At 36.3% G+C, this 26,377-nt stretch overlaps 2 pseudogenes; one reads left to right on the forward strand and one right to left on the reverse strand.

Annotated features, from left to right (window-relative positions):
* The window catches only part of LOC107589157 (fatty acyl-CoA reductase 1-like), a 22,368-nt pseudogene extending 8,247 nt beyond the window's left edge, over positions 1-14,121 (reverse strand).
* Positions 14,122-17,480: 3,359 nt separating this feature from the next.
* Positions 17,481-25,782, forward strand: LOC107589189 (ovochymase-2-like; annotated as a pseudogene).
* Positions 25,783-26,377: the final 595 nt, after the last annotated feature.

Here is a 26,377-nt window from a genome sequence, read left to right on the forward strand (position 1 = left end):
TTTATTTTTTTTGTAAATATACGGCATAACATTTTAATAAATAAATCCCTAGTCTCCTCTTGCAGCCTCCTGGGAGTCCTGGATGCCAGTTTGAAAACAACTGAGTTAAACCAATTCTAAGAGCAGAGAGTTTGGTACCTGGCCCCATTACTTATGAGTGCTGTTCTCTGATCAGTTTGGCTTTTTTCATGGAAAATGTTAGTGCAAACAGTCCGTATCTGATCTCAGCTGAGCACTGACTTGCTTAGTGAGTACAGGTCCAACTTCCACTGTTTTTATGTGCTACAAGAGCAGATCAAACGACCTCTCTTGAAGACTTAATGGCATGGCTCAGAGGGGAAGAAAACATAAGATAAAGATGGATTTATGGGATGGATTCATCTCCTTTTCCACAAAAAAAGCGTGCAGGACTCCATGCACTTTATGGTAGCCCAGCAGCAGCATTTGTCCGATGCCATGAAGTCAAGAAGATGGCCAGGCTGGGCGGTTCCTTCCCAGCCGGCCTGTCGGCCATGCCACACCACGCACCCAACACCCAGTGCTGGAGGTGAGGGAAGGGAGGAGGGAAGACAAAGGGGTGGAGAAGCGGGTACTGAAGACCTTACCGGGGCTTCTGACAGGTCAACATGAGAAACCCGTCATACAGCAGGGCAGGAAGGGTGTGACTCACTGTGGTCCAGTACTGATTGGTAAAAGGGTTGGATCGCAGGTTAACATTGGGGCGTCTGAAAGCCTGTTCTAAGGGATTGGTCTTGAACGTCATGTTTATGCAGTACTCTGCAGAAGGGAATACAGGCATACAACATACAAGAGCATTTTAAACACAGGGCTACAACAAAACATACACACACGGATAAGCACACACACACGTGGACGGGAAGCGTGCAGAACCCAGTCTCCGAGTGGGTTATGCATCCTTGCCCAAGACATAGGGAGCGACACGTGACGGTTAGACCGAGTGTGGAGGAGGAAGCGGGGCAGGAGAAAAAGGGGCGAAGCGGTCGAATTTACCTTGGCTCTCTTCCTGACATCCTGAGGAAGAGATCATATAGGAATGCTGGCGCCTTGTGGCTTACAGCAATCCAGTACTGATTGATAAGGTGATTGGTTGTGAGATTTACATTTGGCCGCCTGAAGGCCTGCTCGAGGGGGTTCCTCTTGAAAGTGGATATAACATGGTACTCTAAGAGACAAAAAGGGGTTCAACAGTAAACGGCACAGCTGTGCATGACTTGGTTCAGGGTTAAAAAGCAACATTTTGATGGTTTCTTCCATTCATAAGCATTGGGGTCACTTAATTGGCATAATCCAAGTATTAAGATAATTTTCAAAGCATCATGCTAATCATTTTCTAAAATTCATCTTAGTTTTTGGCCACGTCTCAACAATAAGGATGGTGAGAGTATTTCGGGACAGTTAACAGAAATTAAACGCAATAAATAAATAAATATTCATAATACATAAATATAAATAAATAAATAAATATATAAACAAATAAATAAATAATACAATATTTATACTGAATACTAAACACACAATATTATACTAAATACTACTATATATATATATATATATATATATATATATATATAATATAAATACATATAAATAAAATATACTAAATATACACTGTTATTTACTAAATATATAACAATAAATATTACACTACTATATTAAAACATATTAAAGTATTATATAAATTATATAAATATATAATATAGGCTAATTTACCAAATTATTTGTTTATTGCTTTTTAAAAATATATTGTTTATAAAAATATATTAAAAATATAAGCTTTTTTAAAAATATATTTCTTAATTTAGGAAATAAGCACATACACTTTTGTCTTGATACATTAAAAATAAAAGCTTTCTGTGGATTGGGCAGGGAAAATATGGGAAGGGCATCTACAAATCTGAACTACTAGTCTGATTGGGCCAGCAGAAAAAAAAAATCCTTATTGTTGAGTCATGTTAGTGATAAAAGGATTACTCCAACTGCAACACTATGCTGATTATAACCAAACATTGTTTGTATTTTAACAAATTAACTATGGGTGAAATGGTTCCAGTAGAAAATGTATACAGCATGGTTCAGTACACACTTGTATTGTGGTTCATCTAATGTCTCTGATATAAATAGTTATAAATATCTCCAGTCTGACTGAATTTCAGTCACTCATCATCACAGTGATAGTCAACAGTGAGAGTCAAACCTGTTTTAAGAGCTCACTAGAGACATGTTTGCTGTCATAACAGTAACAACAGCAGCAAAGGCATTGAGACATATTCTCACAAAGGCTTAATTATAAGGGAGTTGCGTCACAACCTAAACAGGGTAAACAAATCACTGAGGATTTCTCACCTGAAACAAGTTTTACAGCTAGTTTTGAATATATATCTCATATTGAGACATATTTAGTGTGTGCAATGCAAAATGTTAAACATAAGGCACATTTTGCTGCAGTATACAGCTAAATGTTTCTGTGGAAAAAGGTATTTTTTGAAATAAAAATCAGACCAGATCCATATTAGCAGTTAAAATAAAATGTAACTGTATGAAATGATGACAAAGTATTTACAAGACTGTTGCACCGCTATAATTAAGTCATTAATATAGATTCACTTTAAATTAAGATATTAGTAATATAAGAAATAAACATTATATAATCATATGTATTACACAACATTACTGACCTAATTATGCTATAAATCCATAAAATTCAATAATATACTTCTGTCCGCTACATAAAAATAAAACCCTTTATTTGAGCAATGAAAATGTATAACTTACAGATTAATTTGATTAAATTAAGTGTTTAGTATTATAATATAAATATAATAATATAAATAATATTATATAATTAATATTATATAAATATTACATATTATAATTTAATATCAAGGACACACAATTTAGTATCAAGGACAAATAATTACTTTGTTGCCATGTTGCATTTTCCATATAGATAGATTCGAATCTTTAACCAGATTTTAAGGTCACAACATGATAAAAGGTTATAAAAACCAAATATGGGATCACAAAACCACGCATAACTCATCCAATAATGGTGGTTATCATAACTCATTCCTCCCCACCCTACTTCACTTCAGTGGAAACCAGACAGCTATGAAGATAAGTCTCAGAAATTTAAGTCTGAATAATCAAATCAAAGTTAAACCCATTTCCATATGTGCCCCTTGACCACAAAAGCAGTCTTAAGTCGCCGGGGTATATTTATAGCAATAGCCAAAAATACATTGTATGGGTCAAAATTATTGATTTTTCTTTTATGCCAAAAATCGTTAGGATATTAAGTAAAGATCATGTTCCATAAAGACATTTTGTAAATTTCCTACTGTAAATATATTAAAACTTAATTTTTGATTAGTAATATGCATTGCTAAGAACTTCATTTGGACAACTTAAAAGGTGATTTTCTCAATATTTTGATTTTTTTGCACCCTCAGATTCCAGATTTTCAAATAGTTGTATCTCAGCCAAATATTGTCCTATCCTAATAAACCATACATCAATGGAAGGCTTATTTATTCAGCATTCAGATGATGTATAAATCTCAATTTCGGAAAATTTACCCTTATGACTGGTTTTGTGGTCAAGGATCACATATAAGAAAGAGCCAAAGAAAGAACCAGCTGACGTCCATACTACATTCATACGCTTGTTCAAACATGTCACTGTTCTCACGCTCTTTCATTTAACGTGACAAGTTGCAGTCGATACGAAAAATGGAATGGGGATAATGAAGCACTGAAGGCCACTGTGGGCATTTGAGTCATGCAGTGATTTGTTTGAAAAAGTGATCCATACCAACTTCACCCCAGTGAAATGGATTGATCCCGCCCGTCGTGCAGTTGTACACCAACATACTTCTCGGCCTGCGATGGAGACAAATGTCACTGTCAGAAAACTAGCAGCATTTATTTTCCAGTGATCCGTGTGTGAGGGATTTATTGTGCCTGTTGGTGTTTGTGTGGATGTCTGACCTGGCATGTCTCTGGGAACCAGAATACCAGGCAGCGGCTAAAGTGGTGTTTATGACCACATCGACTGGCACGAGGTCAGCGACAGCGTTATTTGAAGCCCTCATTGTTCGCAGAATCCCCTTTCCTGCCTGCACAACCAAAAAAAAACAAAAAAAGGCTTTTAACATGAAGTACCAATAAACAATCATACAAATTGAAATGCCACTGCATTTAAATCTACTCTAAAAAATCAAAGTGGCCACTCACAGCGATGAATATCCCGCTTGGCCCGTTGAAATTATCTATCCAGCCCTTTAACAGAGTGAAAAAGAAAGAGTGGTGTTCAAAATCTAGGCAGTATATATACTATGTAAAATTAAAAAAGATTAAAATATAAACATACATATACACATATGTATGTATGCATGTGTGTGTGTATATACATTATATATATATACACATACACACTCATTTTACTAAGCAATTAATTATATGGGTTAAACGAATATTTGAAATGTTACAATTAACTGAACTAACTGAAATAAGTTAAAGTACTAAAATTAATACAACTAAAACAAAGTATATATTTAGTATAATTTTATATATAAATATATACACATATACACACACACACACACACACACACACACACAAAACATACTAAATAGTAAGTATATACTATACTATATCCAAAATACTAACTTAATTCAGCACATAAAATTACTAAAACTTGAATCAAAATTTGCTGAAAATATACAAATAAAAGCTAATTCAAAAATTTTAAAAATATATAATTATACTATATAAATAATACTGAAATAACAGAGTGTGGAAAATGGTCATGAAAAACACTTTATTTGACATTATAAAATAAACCTCAGGGAAAAAAAATAATAATAATATGAATAATCAAATAATTACCAGAGCTAATTTGCAAGCATTCTGACAATGGGTCCTTGTTTATGCATGACCTCTAACTGGGAAAGCATTGTTAAATGTATGGCTTTATGTGTGAAAACAGCCACTACGTATATGTCCTTGACATATTTATTTATTAATCATTGAAATTCAGGCTTTAGACTTTAAGTATGATGAGGAAGGCGATTGCGGAATTAAAGACAAGAAGAGTGTTTTTGAGAGCTAAGACTTACTCAAGTGTGTCTATGAGCTTCCTGTAATCGACAGGTGGTGGATAGACCACCTCTTCAATGAGCTCTCGGTCACAGTGGGCGTAGGCTGTGGACACGTGGATAAACACATCCAAATACTTCATTCTGTGAGCCAAGTTAAGCATCTTCTGCGTGGCCAGTACATTCAACTGCATGGCATCTCTGCAGCAGAGGGACAGAAAGAAAGAAAAAACACTGAACTGCAGTGACTCTGCAGAAGCATGAGCAGATCTGATTAACTTGAAGACAGACCTGCTGCGATTTGTATAAAAGCACCTAACCAAAAAAATGTGATCCAATCACGGTAATTTGCAGTTAGTGTAGTTTCAACCTGTCAACTTACTAAGCCATCTGAATAAGAGAAATTTAAGGAAACATATAATGTAAATGACACAATATATGCATTTATGTCTCTCTTTCTGGTGGAGCAGTGCATTACGTGAGCACTGTGAAAGAAAAATGAAGTCAGGTGAAGAATGCATAAACACCTCTGAAGTGTTTGTGCGTGCACAGCCTGTGGTGGTTCATTCCACATTGGTGGTGGTTCATAGCAAGCAATGAATGCATAGCGCTGCAGATTTACCTCATTTTAATTGGACAATACAGGTGTGATCTGATAAAAAAGCAACAGTGACTGAAGAATTTGCGCAGAAATATATTACTAATGCAAAATATTTGAATAATATATTATAAAAAACAATAATTACAGTATTATTATTACTGCTACTATTATTAAAAATAAGAATATTATAAATAATGCTACTCTTATTAATAATAAGATTATAAATAAAAATTATATTTTTATAATTAATGATACAATAAATGTATTATTAGCATTAATAATAATAATAATGATATTGATAATAACATATTAAAGTAAAATAATAATGACAGTACTTCAATTGCAATTACTAATGCTACTATGAATAAAATAAAAATTTTATTGTACATTAATAATATAATAATTATTATTAAAATAGTTGTTGTTAATGCAAATAGTAATACATTTTTTGTATCCTTAATGTATTATTAGCATTAACAAAATTATTATAATAGTAATAATAAAAACAAAGTAAAACAAATATAATGACTGTTTTAATATTACTTACTATGCATTTTATTATTATTGAAAAATCATTGTATTATTATTATTATTATTAATAATAATAATAGTAATGTTTATTGCATCATTAATAATTGTATTATTAGCATTACCAATAATAGTTCTTATAGTAATAATAAAAATAATAGTTATTTATTTATTTATGATTTAATGCCATGTCAGCAGCAGTGGCTATATTCATGGCAAGAAGAAACATTTCAATTTCACAATTCAGTCGTATATATCATTTCAAAACAATTATATAAAAATAATAGTAGTAGCAAAACAATAATGTCAATATTATTATAACTATTAGTACTATTAATAATAATACAATGATTTGTGTATTTGTGAATATGACTTGTATTAGTGGGTGAAAAAAATATTATTATTAGCAGCATTTGAGTGATTAATTATAATTGTATCATTAATAAAATGATTATTATTTTTGTTAAGGCTAATAAACATTCAATGAAATCATGCATTTTATTGTATGATTCCAGGTTTAATGTGAATACATGATTTAAAGCTACATGACACTGTAAGTGACAAACTAAATCGCTAATTGGAATTATCAGTTAATCATCAGACAATATGTCATTATCTCAACAGCCCTAATGCAATGGACTACATAATAATATGAAATGAAGAGATGACTAAAGCGACGTGTTATAAAAACTCAGTTGCTTCCTGTGATATAACCACCTAAATAATAAGAAGCTTCTAAACTCCTAGCTGTGGATAAAGCTTTGTGCCGTCCTGTGGGTGGAGATTACGGCTTACTTCAGAGGCTCGTTGAAGCGGATAGTGGCAGCGCAGTGAAACACTATGTTAATGCAGCCCATGAGGGTCTCCTGGTCTTCTATGCTAAGGTCCAGATCTGGCTGCGTCAGGTCGCTGTTGACCGCCACGATCTTCTCGGTGAAATCGGGCTGCTCCTCTCGCAGTCTGTCAAAAAGCTGAAACATTCAAAGGCTCAAGATCACTTTCACCATAATCAAAGGTTACAGTCTGGCCAAGCACTGCAGTAAATGCATATCAATTCCTGTCACGCACAGCCTATGAGACAATGCTGTCAATATAACCTAGAAATGTCCAGAAATGTGCGTATAACATAAGTGTGTAAAGAGCAAACAGAGCGAGAGATAAGATTTATCAGCGCAATCTAGAGCATTCAAAGCATCCTGAAAGTCACTGCAAATATAACATGTGATCTGAATAGTGCATCTGTGGCTTAGTTATAAATCCCATAAGACATTTTAAATAGAAAGAGATCAAAGACGTATGCTTTTGTTTAGGCATTGGCACGCATTTAACATTTTGACTGTCTGGTTAAAATGATTGTTCACTTGATTGGGGACACTTGATACAGTACTTATTTTTTTGTATCGCCTAGCCTTACCCTTTATTTATGCCATGAAGTATATAACTCAATTGAGAAGTGAGAGACCAAACCATGAAGTTCTCCAGCAATCCTCCAGACCTGCACTTACCTTGCAGTTGATCATATCAGCAATACGGGCAGTGGGCGCCTGCCCTGCTTTGGGCCGGACAAGCACATAGGCAGCTTTGACACCAGAACAAGAGCGTAGCAGCTTCTCCAGAAGAACTTTTCCCATAAAGCCTGTGGACCCTGTGATGAGAACATTTTTTCCCTCGTAGTACTCTGGAATGGTAACCATCCTGAGTGCACCTTCCCTCCTCTGTTACACCCCTGAAAAACACAACAGAAACATTGTCACACAGTATCACACTGCAAATACACTCACATTTCACAAGGGTTCTCACCCAAATAGAGAATTTCAGAAATTTCAGAAGTTTCGTCAGTCTGCGGTAAATATTTCATGCAGGTCACTTCCTTCCTTTCCTGTTATGATCTCAATCCACAATTACTGCATGACAAGTCTTAACTTTTTTTAAATGTGTAATGGCCACTTAAGAGGTGGTGTTGTATTACTATCCTGGACCGCAGCTGGATTTGGACTTGCTGGGGTCAATAAAAGTGCTCCTAAACGGCATTAAGGTGCATCGACCGCAAAAAGCTTTACATATCACTAATTGTGATTGGACAAATTAAATGGCATAGTAAAATCACAACAAAATACACAGGTTTATTATTCTTATCTCTCGTCCACTGATAACAAGTCAATACAGCTCATCCACAGCTGATACTGGGTTAATATGTAATAAAATAAGAGATAAAGATTTTTTTCTACTTTTGACTTCTACTTGCCCTGCCATTTTTTCCCCCACATAGGCCTACAGAACCAGTTAGAAGTCTAGGGTCAGTAAGAAATTACCGTATACTTTTATTCAGCACGATGCATTAAATTGACCAAAAGGGACAGTAAAGACATTTGTAATGTTACAAAAGATAAATTTTTCATAGAAATGCTGTTCCTTTGAACTTTCAATTGTAGAATCTGTAAACAATTACCAAAAATATTTAGAAGCACATTTTTTAAACATTAATATGATAATAATAATCATAATAAATGTTTCTTGAGCAGCAAATCAGCATCTTAGAATGATTTCCTGAAGATCATGACACAGAAGACACTGTTGAAAATTCAGATTTGCTTCAGATATTATTTTAATATATTCAAATAGAACAAAGTTATTTTAAAATATAATAATTCTTCACAACATTTATTTTTTACTATATTTTTATTAAATAAATGCAGCCTTGGAAAACTTGAAAAAAGAGACTTATTTCAAATACAAAAAAAAAATAATCTAAATCTAAAAATCTTAGTTTAAAAATAAAATTACAACAAATTTGATGAATTTAAATTTAAATTTATTAATTAGGCAGAAGCTTTTATCCAAAGTGAATTTATAATTTACAATAGTATTTTGAATTTATAATTGTATATACATAATTTTAAAAATACAAAGATTTACATTTATTAGTTAATAAAAGTATATTTAAAATATACAAATTATTTTTTTAATTCAGATTTCACGCATTTAAATTTAGATTAATATTTACAGAAAATTACTATCTGTCATTGAAAGTTATACAAGTATAATTACACACACACACACACTCACAGACACACACACACACACACAAAACTCATAGACAACCTTAAATTCACACTGGAACAAACACTGGAAAATTATTATTAGATTGTACTGCATTCTTGCAATTTTGACAAAATCTCTTAGATAATTTCACCTAGCTGACCAATTTAAAAAGTAGAACTGACAAGTAAATGTTTACATTTGCAAGGCCTAAAAATCCATGTAAATGATCAAAAAGATATAGGACGTAATCTAATCTGCGTTTGACAATCTGCATTTGACAATTTTAAGGCTCACTTTCACATATCTTACACACATTCAACCCAATACATGATGTTTCAATCTCAGCCTGCCACTTTCTTCTTGATGCATCCAGCCGCCTCATCCGATCCTTTCCGTAAACTTATCAGGCCACTCAGTATAACACGTTCCCGCTGGCGATGAGCTGTTTTTGCAGCCTCTTTCTGTTCGGTGCTGCAGCCTCGCATTGTTCGCTGCATAACACTGGTGCCAAGTTCCACAGCTGCATGCACCCCAAACGGGGCAGAGTATGCACACACACACACACACACACACACACACACACTGCATGGCGGCAAATCCTTGATTTTTCCCCAGACTTTCAGGGTACAATCTGCATCAAAAGGTCTCTTCAAAACATTCAGCGAAGTGAATGGGTTATTTTTACACACTTGCCTTAAGGGCAAGCAGTCAATCTAGAGCTAATGAATGCCAGTTTAATGGTAGGGGTCAGGTGGATTATTCCAGAAGGTGAGACAAGACATTGTGCAGTGCGATTTCTTTCCAAGAGCCACTCAGCACTTGTGACTCAGGACCCAGAGCTGCCTATGCAGTGACAATGGCATTAACCAGCATCCAACTACAGCGAGCAAAGCTAAAAAGGGAGTTCTGAGACTGTGGGTAAAAGAAAACAGTCCCTATAGAGAAGCTGGCCTCGTCCGAGAAAGAACCGATTGGAGATATAACCATCCTATATGGGGCTATCTGACACGATCAAGTCCCTTTCATGTACACCAGACCAGAGGCAAATTGATCCTACATCCCACATCCTCAGTATGAATAATTAATGTGTCACATGGGCAGCTGCTGTGCACAGGGGCACCTGAGGAATTGTACTACTGTAACAAATAATATGTAAACAAATACCAATGTAATAACTACAGAATGACCATGGTTAGGAGGGCTTTAGCATAAAAGCTTTACATTAAGAACCTAAATAAAAGTACTCAAAGCTAATGGGATCGAATATTCTGTGTGTGCATAGTAAAAAATTACAACGACAGACCACTAAAGTCCAGAATCAAAGATACAGTGACAGTAAATAAAATGTTGTCACAAGACTGCACTGCCTTTGCGTCTTGTGAACCTCATTAAAAGGACAACCATGGGGATATTCATCCAAATGAAATGACAGAAATATGCAATTAGCTGTTTAGAAGTTGAAAAATCAAGGATACAGACAAATACAATTTCAAAATCAAATAAGCCCTGTCAGACTAGTTCTCATTCCTGACTCGCTGTTTTTGAACATATACTCGAAAATTTTAAAATAAACACTACTATAACCAAAGTATTATAACAAAATGGCCATCATATTTTCATTTATTAAAGAGAAAATGTGTAAGTGTCATTTTTGGCATTGAGTTTGAATCAGAATGAATTTTTTAAGTGAATAAATCATTCTTACTTGAACATTCACTTACTTGAACTCATATTTTCTATTCAACTAACAAGTTTAGACTGCTTTCGCAAGACTGCTACTATAAAATGAGTACAGGAGCATTTGAGTACAGGAATGAGCATTTCATCAGTTGAACTTACTGAAGGAATAGGCCTACGCCTTTACCGAACAATTCAGTGTTTTTCGAGACTGAACAAGACTCAAGGCGGCTATGGGCTTTGAGTAAAGCAGAACTTATTAAATTGACAAATCTCATTTGTGAAAAAGGACCTGATGACTGAATGAATGAGAAAAGGTTATTTTGTTCAATGAGTCAATCTTGTTCACAACGAGGATAAAAACAGGCGAAATAATTCTACAGAGTACAGTTGGCTAAATGGGCCAGTGACTTGTTTGCATTATTTATGCATTATTTTATTTATTTGTAAGACTTTTTTATGACTAAATTTGGTAATGGGATGTGGCTTTTAATGATGAGACCTTTTTTGTAATCAGGCTCTCAAAAAGTATATAACAATTTGGATATAGATTTATCGGCCAACATATCGGTTATCGGCTTTCAAAAATAAAGAATAATCGGTTATCGGTATCGACCAAAATTTTCATATCGGTGCATCCCTAACTGAAACCACGCCTTCTTTCTTTGCGTGAACATTAGGGCGGTATTATGCAAATATTTCCACATAGTGAGGTAGATATGTGGGGGCGTGTTAGAACGAGCCGTTTTAGGGGGGCGTGGCAGAGTCTTAACTTTGATAAAGAATATCTCTTTGGTTTTGAGACTTTAGTCTTTGCAACTTCAGGGATCTTATCTATGCACAATCAGCTTGTAACACTCTAAAGAGAAAGGAAAACTTGAAATCGCATCATATGACCCCTTTAAAACATGCTTAAACACCCTTTCTGGAGTCTATTAGCAGTTTTGTAGACACGCAAATTAAAATAAAGTATTTGTTCCAGCCATGAATGACTTAATGTTTTAACAAATCGGTTGAGTAAATTACTTAATGACTCACTTAAAGGATTAGTTCAATTCCAGAATAAAATTTCCTGATAATTTACTCACCCCCATGTCATCCAAGATGTTCATGCCTTTCTGTCTTCAGTTGCAAAGAAATTAAAGTTTTTGAGGACAATATTCCAGGATTTTTCTCCATAAAATATAATGAACTTCAGAGATCCCAGCCGAGGAATAAGGGTCTTATCTAGCGAAACAATACATCATTTAAAAACAAAACATGTATATACATTTCAACCACAAATGCTCGTCTTGCACTATCTCGACCTCATGCATTACATAATCACGTTGGAAAGGTCACGCTTGATGTAGGCGGAAGTACCGACCCAGTGTCTACAAAGCAAACGTGCAAAGAAAGTCAAACGCCCTTTACAAACACAGGTAAAGCAACAAGGCCTATGTCGGACGATTTTGAAGTTGGAGGAGAAAATGAGAAGGAGTTTTTCATCCTAAAGTACACAGACGAAGAGCTAACCACGTGTGACCTTTCCAACGTGATTATGTAATGCGTGAATTTGCAGACGCGCATTGGCAGAGCTAGTGCAAGACGTGCAATAGGGGTTATGCGCAACAGACTTCCGTATTCTGTTAACCGGGTCTCGTCGCTTCCGGTTCAAGCTTTTGCATATGCTTAGTTAAATATGAAGCAGTTTTACTCAAGATGCCTTCAAAGTAGAAGCCAATGATGATCATAACCAATGTCCATCACATATGTGGACTGATATCTAAAAAAAAAAATTTTTTTTTAAAATTCTTTTCACATTTAGATATAAAAATGGAATAAAACGTCAAAAATAAAAACAGCTAGCTAGTTTAACTGATTATCTTAAAAGTCCATAGATATCGCTATTATTTAATACGGCTGTTAACCCATTCTCCGACAAGCGGAAGCAATGAGACCTGTTTTCCAGGTTAGGTCAGCTGATGTTCGACATATACCCTATTTGTGATTAAAATGTATATCATTTTTTTTTTAGAAAATGACTGATCTTTTTGCTAGATAAGAGACCTTTATTCCTCAGCTGGGATCGTGTAGAGCCCTTTAAAGCTGCACTGAAACGGCAATTTGACCTTCAGTCCCTTAGCCACCATTTAAGTCCATTATGTGGAGAAAAATCCTGAAATGTTTTCCTCCAAAAACCATAATTTCTTTGCAACTGAAGACAGAAAGACATGAACATCTTGGATGACATGGGGGGGTGAATAAATTATCAGGAAACTTATCCTTTAAAAACACATAAAAAGAAACACACTTGTCGCCACCTACAGTCATAACGCCGCGACATGCAGAAAGAGTGAATGAACGAATCAGCTGAACAAATCTTTTCCGTAACAAGATTCGAGTCACCGGGATGAATCATAATCGTTGAGCGCGAGCCAAAATGACATATGCTTCACATTTCATAATAAGGTCACGCGCCCTGTTCTCTTAACTAAAATGTAACAGTTGAACCTCACCGGTCGCACAAATTGTAAGATTTATTGCTTTACTTATAAGAGTCTTTTAAGCATGGGGGAAATATTAAATAAATGCACACAAGTATTAGAGAAATAAATGGTAATAAATACATGTTTAATAACTGCATATTATTAATAAAGCATATAAACTGCAATAAAATTCTAATAAGTTTCAACAGACGTCCACGTATTTTTAATATCCACTGGTTATTTAATCGAAAGAATGGTCACCAATTGGACAAGGGAACAAAAAGAATTTTCTCGATAACACTGTGCATTAAGTTGTTGTAAACACTCGGAAAAGCAGCTTAAAACATTACTTTCCAGCGGTGCGTCTTTCAGGGAGGATTGCCTAACGTACCGGCGCTGAAAAGCCAGCATGCGAAAGTGTGCTAACAGCTAGCATTCACTCTCTAAAAATGTGCAAACTCAATTCTGAGCTCAGGAGAAACGAGGCAACAAAAACATAGCTAAAACACCCGAACGCTTACCTGAGATGTTTAATATATTGCCCACGCTATTTTTGTGCCTGGAGATGCTAGGGTTGTAGTGCGCTATCCAGCAGTGATGGGAAACGCAGTAGGGTTGTAGCTTAGCTTCGCTGAGAGGAACTGTGATGGGTTGCCAAATGATGCGTTTCAGAACAAGACTGACGTCACAACCCACCACGCGCGAGGAATAACGTCCCTTCGTGATCCTATGTGTAAAATCAATTGCTATCACATGAGAAATAAGAGATCACTGATTCTTCTTCAGAGTAGGATTGTAGGATTTTTTCCAGAATCCCTCAAGGGACCATAGTGCCTCTCAAATGTTACTGTAAAAACCAATAGCATGAAGCACCAATGTGGTAGTAGCGTATAGGTCAATCCTTAAAAATGTGTTGCAAGAAGGAATAGATAAAAAAAAAAGTATGGCTAAAAATGTGTGACCTATGCTGGACAACCTGAATGAGAAATGATTTAAAGTGAATGAATGAAAGTATGGTCCCCAGTATTTGCTAACAGCAGCATGGCACTTCCCTAAATGTGAGCAAAATAATTCTGATGTATCCATTACACTGCCTGTAATTTTCTTGTCTGGCAAGTCACTTAACATAACATGAATCAGCTTCCAGTGTAACTCTATTACACTGGCTTTCACTGTAATGTATATTATTAGCCTATATTTCATTCTTTCTTTTAAAACCAGAGTGAGCAAATCATGTTACTGGCAAACACTGTTGCTTGTTGGAATCTGCATTAAAAAAATCAATTTTAAAAAATCAGGTTTTTCTGGCTTCTCTCAACTGCTATACTGTGGTTTACTGTGGTTGTCAGGCAACATGGGTCAAGGGACTCCTGTTGGATATCACAGAACAAAAGAGCATTATATTTTACTTCCAGAACTGTTGTGCTGGACTAAATTAGCATGGAACTGACAGTTGGGATCAAAACGCATATGAATTTATATCTTTTTCTCTCCCGAAGGTTCTGTTTGTGGTAATTTGTGGCCTTGGTTGAATAGACTTAACTTGACAATATGTCTAAGATTCTTTTTGCAAGAAGAATTGCTTCAGCCTTCAGCTTTTGTTCTCTGCAGACAAAAGCACAAATGTGTTGACAGTTTTATGACAGGACTCCATTCTTGTTTGGTTTGGTGTCGCCAGTGGTGAGCTTCATATACCATCATCTAGCTACAACTGTCTTTTGTATCAAGAAGAGCTTCCCTACTGTTTACTAGACCTCTGGTTTGTGTAAATTCTCTGCAGGCAAGGCAGAGTGAACTGGCATTGTTGTTTTTTCAAATGTATCTAGTTCATGAATTCACAAATCTTTTATTTGAATGTCTCAAATGTGTGAAATCAAACTAGATGACAGAGTTTCTGTAGTTCAACTGGTAGAGCACGGCAAGCTCAATAAGAAATCGGCCAAATACACACATTCAACTTGCAACAGAATGCAACAAATAATGTCCATTTCCCTTCAGAAATGTTTGTAATTGGTGAGTATATTTTCTTCATTAATTCAAAGATTTGAATTATGAGAGAAAGAATCTACTTGAACTCCTACTTATATAAATTCTTAGGTTGCCTATAATATCTTCAGTCTGTTTAATTATTAATTGTTTATTTGTTACATACTGTATGTGAGTGCACAATTTTCAGCAAACTCTGAAAGTGCCAAAAGCCAACAAATTCCAGTAAACCTTTAGATTAAAACGTCAGTCTGGTCCTTGAATCAATTTTAAAAAATCAGGTTTTTCTGGCTTCTCTCAACTGCTATACTGTGGTTTACTGTGGTTGTCAGGCAACATGGGTCAAGGGACTCCTGTTGGATATCACAGAACAAAAGAGCATTATATTTTACTTCCAGAACTGTTGTGCTGGACTAAATTAGCATGAAACTGACAGTTGGGATCAAAACGCATATGAATTTATATCTTTTTCTCTCCCGAAGGTTCTGTTTGTGGTAATTTGTGGCCTTGGTTGAATAGACTTAACTTGACAAGTCAATATGTCTAAGATTCTTTTTGCAAGAAGAATTGCTTCAGCCTTCAGCTTTTGTTCTCTGCAGACAAAAGCACAAATGTGTTGACAGTTTTATGACAGGACTCCATTCTTGTTTGGTTTGGTGTCGCCAGTGGTGAGCTTCATATACCATCATCTAGCTACAACTGTCTTTTGTATCAAGAAGAGCTTCCCTACTGTTTACTAGACCTCTGGTTTGTGTAAATTCTCTGCAGGCAAGGCAGAGTGAACTGGCATTGTTGTTTTTTCAAATGTATCTAGTTCATGAATTCACAAATCTTTTATTTGAATGTCTCAAATGTGTGAAATCAAACTAGATGACAGAGTTTCTGTAGTTCAACTGGTAGAGCACGGCAAGCTCAATAAGAAATCGGCCAAATACACACATTCAACTTGCAACAGAATGCAACAAATAATGTCCATTTCCCTTCAGAAATGTTTGTAATTGGTGAGTATATTTTCTTCATTAATTCAAAGATTTGAATTATGAGAGAAAGAATCTACTTGAACTCCTACTTATATAAATTCTTAGGTTGCCTATAATATCTTCAGTCTGTTTAATTATTAATTGTTTATTTGTTACATACTGTATGTGAGTGCACAATTTTCAGCAAACTCTGAAAGTGCCAAAAGCCAACAAATTCCAGTAAACCTTTAGATTAAAACGTCAGTCTGGTCCTTGAGGGAAACATCTTTGTCAGTGGAGGAGCTTTTCTCCTTCAGCTGAATCACAAGTGGCTGTAAAATATTTTTCTGCTGATGCTCCTTGTAACCTACAGGAAAATGAGACAAACACATGCACAAAATATTTAAGTATTCTATGGTCAAATTAGATCCTTAATGTCAGTAGACTGATAAACTATCAGGTATAAAACACAAAATATAAAGTTAATTTGGGTAACATAGATACCCAACATGCAATGTTCTGTTCAACATGCTCATTTCCTGTGTGAAGTTAATGAGTAACCACAGTACCACATTTGTCAAAAAGACCACCCCTTCATCCCTTCTATAAATACCCCAATCTTAGTGTTTAACAGCAGAGGACACAGAATGCCTCAATTATCCTACAGGACCTTTGTTTTCTCAGTTGTCAGTGGAGGAGCTTTTCTCCTTCAGCTGAATCACAAGTGGCTGTAAAATATTTTTCTGCTGATGCTCCTTGTAACCTACAGGAAAATGAGACAAACACATGCACAAAATATTTAAGTATTCTATAGTCAAATTAGATCCTTAATGTCAGTAGACTGATAAACTATCAGGTATAAAACACAAAATATAAAGTTAATTTGGGTAACATAGATACCCAACATGCAATGTTCTGTTCAACATGCTCATTTCCTGTGTGAAGTTAATGAGTAACCACAGTACCACATTTGTCAAAAAGACCACCCCTTCATCCCTTCTATAAATACCCCAATCTTAGTGTTTAACAGCAGAGGACACAAAAGGCCTCAATTATCCTACAGGACCTTTGTCTGTTTTCTCAGCTTGTTGGGTTGTCTCGGAATGGCCTTTGCTGTTCATCCCAGTGGTAAGAAATGTTTTAATTCAATTGAATGGGAACAAGTCACAGATTAATTACAAAACTTTGTCCTGCCACTTGATACCCAGATGCAAAGTACTAAGGTAAGAGGCATCCTTGACCATTCTTTGAGGGTAATCGGAGGATCAGAGGCCAGACAAGGTTCCCATCCGTAGTTGGCACGTAACTGTTTAATTTAACAAATTGCATGATAAATAAATGCAATTTTACATTCCAAAAGGCACTGAAGTGTTGGATATATCAGTGTGCAAAAATTCATTCTACTATCATCTGGTGTCTCTTAGGATCAGAGGATCACATTTCTGTGCTGCAGCGATCTTAACAGACCACTGGCTTTAGACTGCTGCTCATTGCTTTGCAAGTGTATCCATGTAGGTCCACTCAATTTATCCATTACTAATCATAACTTTTAAATGCCAACACTTCAATGACTTTCTCTCAAATATAACTGCCTGCCCTAGGGACTTCCTGCACAAGATTGAGGCTGTAGCAGGGGATTTCAACCAAAGAAAAGTTGACAGAGGGAAGCACCCAGATGCAAAGTACTAAGGTAAGAGGCATCCTTGACCATTCTTTGAGGGTAATCGGAGGATCAGAGGCCAGACAAGGTTCCCATCTGTGGTTGGCACGTAACTGTTTAATTTAACAAATTGCATGATAAATAAATGCAATTTTACATTCCAAAAGGCACTGAAGTGAAGTAATTTATCCATTACTAATCATAACTTTTAAATGCCAACACTTCAATGACTTTCTCTCAAATATAACTGCCTGCCCTAGGGACTTCCTGCACAAGATTGAGGCTGTAGCAGGGTATTTCAACCAAAGAAAAGTTGACAGAGGGAAGTAGAGCTTCCACGTAAAGACTGTAAAGTTCCATGAAAAATATCAACGCTTCTCTCCCATGAGCAACGACATTGCTTTGCTTGAGATCAAAGGACACATTCACTTTGGCAAGTCATTCTGTGACATTAACTCAACTTATGTATTTATATATAGTTTGAAAATAATTTTTAGAGATTAACATAATATGTGTGTTTTCTAAGTGATTTTTATTAAGCCTGTTTGCCTGCCATACCCTGGGGAGGGGTTTCCACCCAAGACCATGTGTGTTGTTGGTGGATGGGGTCGTATTACTGAGAGAGAGAAGCCATTTGAAAAACAAAGATTGAGGCTGTAGCAGGGGATTTCAACCAAAGAAAAGTTGACAGAGGGAAGCAGAGCTTCCACGTAAAGACTGTAAAGTTCCATGAAAAATATCAACGCTTCTCTCCCATGAGCAACGACATTGCTTTGCTTGAGATCAAAGGACACATTCACTTTGGCAAGTCATTCTGTGACATTAACTCAACTTATGTATTTATATATAGTTTGAAAATAATTTTTAGAGATTAACATAATGTGTGTTTTCTAAGTGATTTTTATTAAGCCTGTTTGTCTGCCATACTCTGGGGAGGGGTTTCCACCCAAGACCATGTGTGTTGTTGGTGGATGGGGTCGTATTACTGAGAGAGAGAAGCCATTTGAAAAACATTGAAATAACAATTAATGCTTGAAAGACCAATCTCAGATATCTTAAACCATTACTAGGATAAAAGTGAAGAGGTCTGTACTTTCTTTAGAAGGGCCACTTCCTTCGGTTCTTCAGGAGGTGCAGCTGGACTTGTTAGAGCAAAGCAAGTGCAAACATGTCCTACAAACACTTAGGCCTGGGCAGAATACCTTCACAGTCCTGTGTACTGGCCCAGAGAGAGGAGGGAGAGATGCCTGCCAAGTAAGTTGACACTAAAGATGTTCCCCCAACATTAACATTGAATTACAGAATTAACATCCCAAATAGTACTATCACCTATGACACTCAAGTTCAGGTTGGCAAAGATGGTCCAAACTCTTGTAACTGTTTTGAGTTCCTATCTGTCCTCCTGTGCTCCAGGGAGATTCTGGGGGTCCCCTCCTCTGCCCCAGAGCAGATGGACGCTGGGTGGCTGTGGGAGTCATATCATGGGGTAAGGGTTGTGGTCGAAGCTGGTATAACAACAAGATCAAACCCTTGTCCAGAAGAGGCTCAGCTGGAGTATTTACTGATGTCTTAATGTTCCTGTCATGGATCAAGTATAATCTTAGGAAAAGGTATTGTTGTCGAGTTAGAGCTACTTACCTGCTTTCAAACTCCTAGAACTGGTAGTGGTTAATAATCGGGTTTAGTAACTGAAAGATTGGCTCTTCAGGAAGACACTTAACCTCATCTCTGTGAGTACTGTAAGTGTACTGCAAGTCACTTTAAATAATGACTAATTACCTATAGAACTCAACACAGGTGTGGACAGGTCCCTGTGCAGTGTACCTGATGGAGTTGTACCTGGAAGTGAAGGTATCATCAGAAATCCAGCTCACCCAGGTCAAAGCTACAACAGCAATGAGTGAGTCACATCTGAAGTATCTTAGATATTTGCAACCCAAAAGACAAAATCGGAAACTTTCACAGCAGTTAATCTTTCATTTTTTGCCACAGAATGTGTCTGTGGTCCATTCGAGTTGCCGCTGGAGAACATATTCTGCTGTAGTTTGACCTGGAGAATGACACACAGTGCCACAGTGATCATCTGACTGTGTATGTGGATGAAGACAGGCAAATAGGTGAGGGGGGAAAAGAAAAGCAGAAACTATGACTTTGTTGTTGTTCTACCTTCTGCAAGTGGTTGTGAGGTTCTCTGTTTCCTTGTGACCTTGCTCAACAGGTCGATTCTGTGGTGGTCAGCCTCCATCTCCAGTTCTTATTGGTGCAGTTTGTGTCTGATGTAAGCAGCACAGGTGCAGGATTTGCCATCCATACAGTCCCGTTATTAAAAAAACGTTCCACCCTAATTGTGCTCTCCCTAGCAGCACAGGTTGTGCCCAACTGATCTGTTGGTTTCATCACTTTGTCTGCAAGGTGTGTTCATTTCCCCAGTCAGAATGAGAGGCAAACAAACGTTTTCTCAGTAGAATTCTGTTTTCACACTACTGCCGACAGGCTCCTCAGAGAGAGGAGAGCTTATCTCAATGGGACTGTTTCCATAGTTGCATGTCTGCCAGGGGGCCTTCTACCAGTGGTAAGTTAGGAGAAGGTACGAAGTAGGTTCAAACCACAACACTGCTCCCCTTAGTATGACCCTTGCCAGACAGAAATGTGACACTGTGCTGCAACGTCATCGGCCAGGCTCCATTTCACCAGTTTCTCCTTTTGTGTTTGTGCAGGGGCTGAATGTGGAACAGTGGTGCTGTTACAGCCCAAGGGGGCTGTGCGGAGACCCGCCTACCCGCAAGCCTACAGCAACAGCACTCTTTGGCGTTGGCTTATCTATGCCCCAGAAGGCCACATAGTCAAGGTAAAAACAACTCTTTAGCCCTCGTGTTGGCCCAGTCATTGCCTGGTGTCTCCTCTGTCCAGTCGTGACCTGTCTGTTCGGTCATGAATGCATGCATGCAGTGAGATTGGAAGCTCTGATCGGTTTCACTGCAAGAGAGAATGTGATACTCAATTAGACTCCAAAGAGCGACACCATGACGTCACTGCAGTCATGTAACGCTGGTTGTTTCCTGCTGTTTACAAAGTGCAATGTAAACTGTTTCAAATTTAGAACCACTCAGTTCAGTAGTTGTAACTTTTGAAACTGCTTTTTTTTGCCCTAAATGTTATAGTTAAGATATTTACAGTGCCAGAAATCCTAACTTGGCTGTGTGTTTGTGCAGGGGCTGAATGTGGAACAGTGGTGCTGTTACAGCCCAAGGGGGCTGTGCGGAGACCCGCCTACCCGCAAGCCTACAGCAACAGCACTCTTTGGCGTTGGCTTATCTATGCCCCAGAAGGCCACATAGTCAAGGTAAAAACAACTCTTTAGCCCTCGTGTTGGCCCAGTCATTGCCTGGTGTCTCCTCTGTCCAGTCGTGACCTGTCTGTCCAGTCATGAATGCATTCATGCAGTGAGATTGGGAGCTCTGATCGGTTTCACTGCAAGAGAGAATGTGATACTCAATTAGACTCCAAAGAGCGACACCATGACGTCACTGCAGTCATGTAACGCTGGTTGTTTCCTGCTGTTTACAAAGTGCAATGTAAACTGTTTCAAATTTAGAACCACTCAGTTCAGTAGTTGTAACTTTTGAAACTGCTTTTTTTTTGCCCTAAATGTTATAGTTAAGACATTTACAGTGCCAGAAATCCTAACTTGGCTGTGCCATGTTCATAATCATATCACTCTGTTTGCTATATGCTAACATGCTAATTACAATAGAATAACTTCACTATGTTCCTTAAAGTTTGACTTTGACGACTTTGACCTTGAGGAGTCAGAGAACTGCAAATACGATTCAATCACAGTGTTTGGAGACATTGATGACAAGGATGAAATAGGTAAAGTACAAAAACATGATTATATATAACATAACAAAATGTAAGTATTTTATATAATTTATACTGTATATAGTTTTATTTGAAATGTACTGTGAGGTCAGTAAGATTTTTTTAAAACAGGACATCGGATGCAAAATTCACTTTTACATGGTGTCTTAGCAGTGTGTGGACACAACCACCCTACAATGATAAAAATCCATTCACTTTTTTTTTTTTAATTCTGAGCAGTATGACAGTATGTAGCAATAGCCAAAAATACATTGTATGGGCCAAAATGATTGATTTTTCTTTTATGCCAAAAATCATTATGACATTAAGCAAATATCATGTTCCATGAAGATATTTTGTATATTTCCTACTTTAAATATATCAAAACTTAATTTTTAATAAGTAATATGCATTGCTAAGAACTTCATTTGGACAACTTTAAAGGCTATTTTCTCAATATTTCAAATTTTTTTTTGCACCCTCAGATTCCAGATTTTCAAATAGTTGTATCTCGGCCAAATATTGTCCTATCCCAACAAACCATACACCAATGGAAAGCTTTTTTTATTCAGCTTTCAGATGATGTATAAATCTCAATTTCGAATAATTGACCGGTTTTGTGGTCCAGGGTCACAAATGATTCGTAAACAATGCAGGTGTTTTGGAGTTGGATTTAAAAGTGAACATACGAGTCTTAATTTCTTCCGACATCAGAGCCACCGAGGATGCAGTGGATTAGTTTTGTTTTTGATGGTAACACACCACTAAATACACAAAAAACAGAAGAGAGGGGTGGAGTGAGCATTAGCTCATTATCATTTTTAAAGAAACATGCACCGAAACGGATCGCTGTGATCGAGTTGTTTAGAAGGGTGTTGTGTTACATGACTGTTGAGGAATTTTAACCAAAGCATGTTGCAGACATTTCATGAAGACCCTAAAGTATCATACCAACTTGTGGAAAATGGGTATCCGATGTCCCCTTTAATGTAATATTATGAAATATTATTACAATTCAAAATAAATGCTTTTTATTTGAATAAACACTACTTAAAACTCAAGAAATATTTCTTATTGATATCTATGTTATGTTATCTAATATATATTTATGGAAACCGTGATAGCTTTTTTTCAGTATTCTTTGATTAATAGAACAGCATTTAAAGATCTTGCACTGCACCATTTTGAGAAAGAGAAATGTAGTCTTTAAGTGCTCTGCTATTATAATTTTTGTGTTTTAAGTGCATGTTCATAATCATATCACTCTGTTTGCTATATGCTAACATGCTAATTACAATAGAATAACTTCACTATGTTCCTTAAAGTTTGACTTTGACGACTTTGACCTTGAGGAGTCAGAGAACTGCAAATACGATTCAATCACAGTGTTTGGAGACATTGATGACAAGGATGAAATAGGTAAAGTACAAAAACATGATTATATATAACATAACAAAATGTAAGTATTTTATATAATTTATACTGTATATAGTTTTATTTGAAATGTACTGTGAGGTCAGTAAGATTTTTTTTAAACAGGACATCGGATGCAAAATTCACTTTTACATGGTGTCTTAGCAGTGTGTGGACACAACCACCCTACAATGATAAAAATCCATTCACTTTTTTTTTTTTAAATTCTGAGCAGTATGACAGTATGTAGCAATAGCCAAAAATACATTGTATGGGCCAAAATGATTGATTTTTCTTTTATGCCAAAAATCATTATGACATTAAGCAAATATCATGTTCCATGAAGATATTTTGTATATTTCCTACTTTAAATATATCAAAACTTAATTTTTAATAAGTAATATGCATTGCTAAGAACTTCATTTGGACAACTTTAAAGGCTATTTTCTCAATATTTCAAATTTTTTTTTGCACCCTCAGATTCCAGATTTTCAAATAGTTGTATCTCGGCCAAATATTGTCCTATCCCAACAAACCATACACCAATGGAAAGCTTTTTTTATTCAGCTTTCAGATGATGTATAAATCTCAATTTCGAATAATTGACCGGTTTTGTGGTCCAGGGTCACAAATGATTCGTAAACAATGCAGGTGTTTTGGAGTTGGATTTAAAAGTGAACATACGAGTCTTAATTTCTTCCGACATCAGAGCCACCGAGGATGCAGTGGATTAGTTTTGTTTTTGATGGTAACACACCACTAAATACACAAAAAACAGAAGAGAGGGGTGGAGTGAGCATTAGCTCATTATCATTTTTAAAGAAACATGCACCGAAACGGATCGCTGTGATCGAGTTGTTTAGAAGGGTGTTGTGTTACATGACTGTTGAGGAATTTTAACCAAAGCATGTTGCAGACATTTCATGAAGACCCTAAAGTATCATACCAACTTGTGGAAAATGGGTATCCGATGTCCCCTTTAATGTAATATTATGAAATATTATTACAATTCAAAATAAATGCTTTTTATTTGAATAAACACTACTTAAAACTCAAGAAATATTTCTTATTGATATCTATGTTATGTTATCTAATATATATTTATGGAAACCGTGATAGCTTTTTTTTCAGTATTCTTTGATTAATAGAACAGCATTTAAAGATCTTGCAATGCACCATTTTGAGAAAGAGAAATGTAGTCTTTAAGTGCTCTGCTATTATAATTTTTGTGTTTTAAGTGGTTGCATGTGGCGGGAACGTCCCTCCAGCTGTTCTCAGCTATGGTCTCGAAATGCTTCTGCAGTTTAGCACAGACAACAGCATCTCTGCCGGCGGTTTCAGTGCCTCCTTTTCTTTTATCAGCGAAAAAGGTGAGAGTCAACATGAGCAAAGAAAAAAGCTCACAGCAGGTGTTCAAATTTCACCCATCCAAACCTGACCCATATGTGTCCCACATGTCCAAATAGTATGCCACAGAATAAACACACAAGCCAACCTAAAAATATTTATACTTCCACCAAAAGGTCAACAGTAATGTCAAAAGTTAAAAACGTTGCAGTTTATATATGTATTATTTTACGTTATTAAACTTAATTTAAAAATAAATTAATAAAGGTTAATTAATATTATGTTATGTATGATATTATACATTTTGTATGTGTATAAAATGTATTAAACATAAAATTCATTGAATTCATATAAATGTTTTAATTCAACTTTTTCCCTTAATTATTATGTTAGTAATATAAGTTATAATGAAAATGTTTATATTAAATTAGAAGAGACGTCTTATAACGGTTGGACACCAATTTTTTATATATTTGACATAAAATCCTATACTGCTACAAAGACACAATGAATACTGCTTATACAGAACCCAACATACTAAGTCTTTATTTGATAGCACTGAGTTTGTAACCACAGACTTCTGATGCATGAAATGATGACAAAAATGATTCTGATGGCACATTTCCTCACAGATCTCAGAGAAACAGCGTAAGAAGATCAGAGGGAGGAAGTAGATGATGACAGCAGAGTCTCACCACATTTGCCGGCTGGTTTGTGCTGCACACACGCTTGCTTTTGTCCTTTCTGCTGTCCACCATCACATCGACTTTTTTGTTGAGCTCTAAAAGAGTCTCCTTGTCTCAGAGGGACTTTAGAATGCGTGGAATCCAGTTGGAGTCAAAACACACACATACTGAGTCACAAATGTGGATGCGTTTATCTCTGAACAGACTGTGAGGGTGTACCACAAATATTCATGCAAATGTTCTACTGACTTCTCACCTCCGTATGGAATGCCTGACATCTTTGCTGCCTCTGGACTGGACACCCCAAGGACAGCAGTGGATGATGGGAAACTGTTGTGGCACATAACCATTGGTCTGGGTGCTGGCTTTGACTGCAGTGGGAGGATCATCTAGTCACAATGGATCCTTTCTGATGCACACTGTGTCTATAACCTGTGAGCAACCAACATGCCAAATTTTTTTTTTAAAGGTTTCTAGACAACTTCTTTCCTAAAGCATAATTTTAATTTCTCTGTTGCACATTTTGCTCTCTGTGGAGCTTTAGGCCAATGTTATACACTCTTTTTAGCAGGACATGGGCAGTGCAGACCTGAATGGCTAAAAATATCTGTGCTGGCACGAGCGGTGTGTGAACAATGCCACAGAACTAGATTGACACCAACTATGCTATGTGCTGGACTGAGCAGTGGAGAATCATGCATGGTGAGGACTGTACAGTTAATACTTCCAAGAAGGTAATGTAATTGAAGAAATGCTGACGTCTAGTGGATAGGTTCGATAATGATTCTTGAATTGCTTCCTCAGTTTGATAAGCTCTGTACCAAATGACAGACTTGACATACACTTGCTGATTTGAAATTACTGTCCAATGTGGAAGTGATCCATGAAGGCGTTATCGGGTACAGAGACTGTGGCTCCATCAGGAAATGCACACTTCACTACATATAATATAGTAGGCAAAAAAAATGTACCTGAAAAGAATAGAATGTCCATGTTCAAGGTATTCATAAAACAGTTGGTCAAAAGTACAAAG

Source organism: Sinocyclocheilus grahami, unplaced genomic scaffold (assembly GCF_001515645.1).
Source record: "Sinocyclocheilus grahami isolate Dianchi unplaced genomic scaffold, SAMN03320097.WGS_v1.1 scaffold113.1, whole genome shotgun sequence".
Taxonomy (NCBI): domain Eukaryota; kingdom Metazoa; phylum Chordata; class Actinopteri; order Cypriniformes; family Cyprinidae; genus Sinocyclocheilus; species Sinocyclocheilus grahami.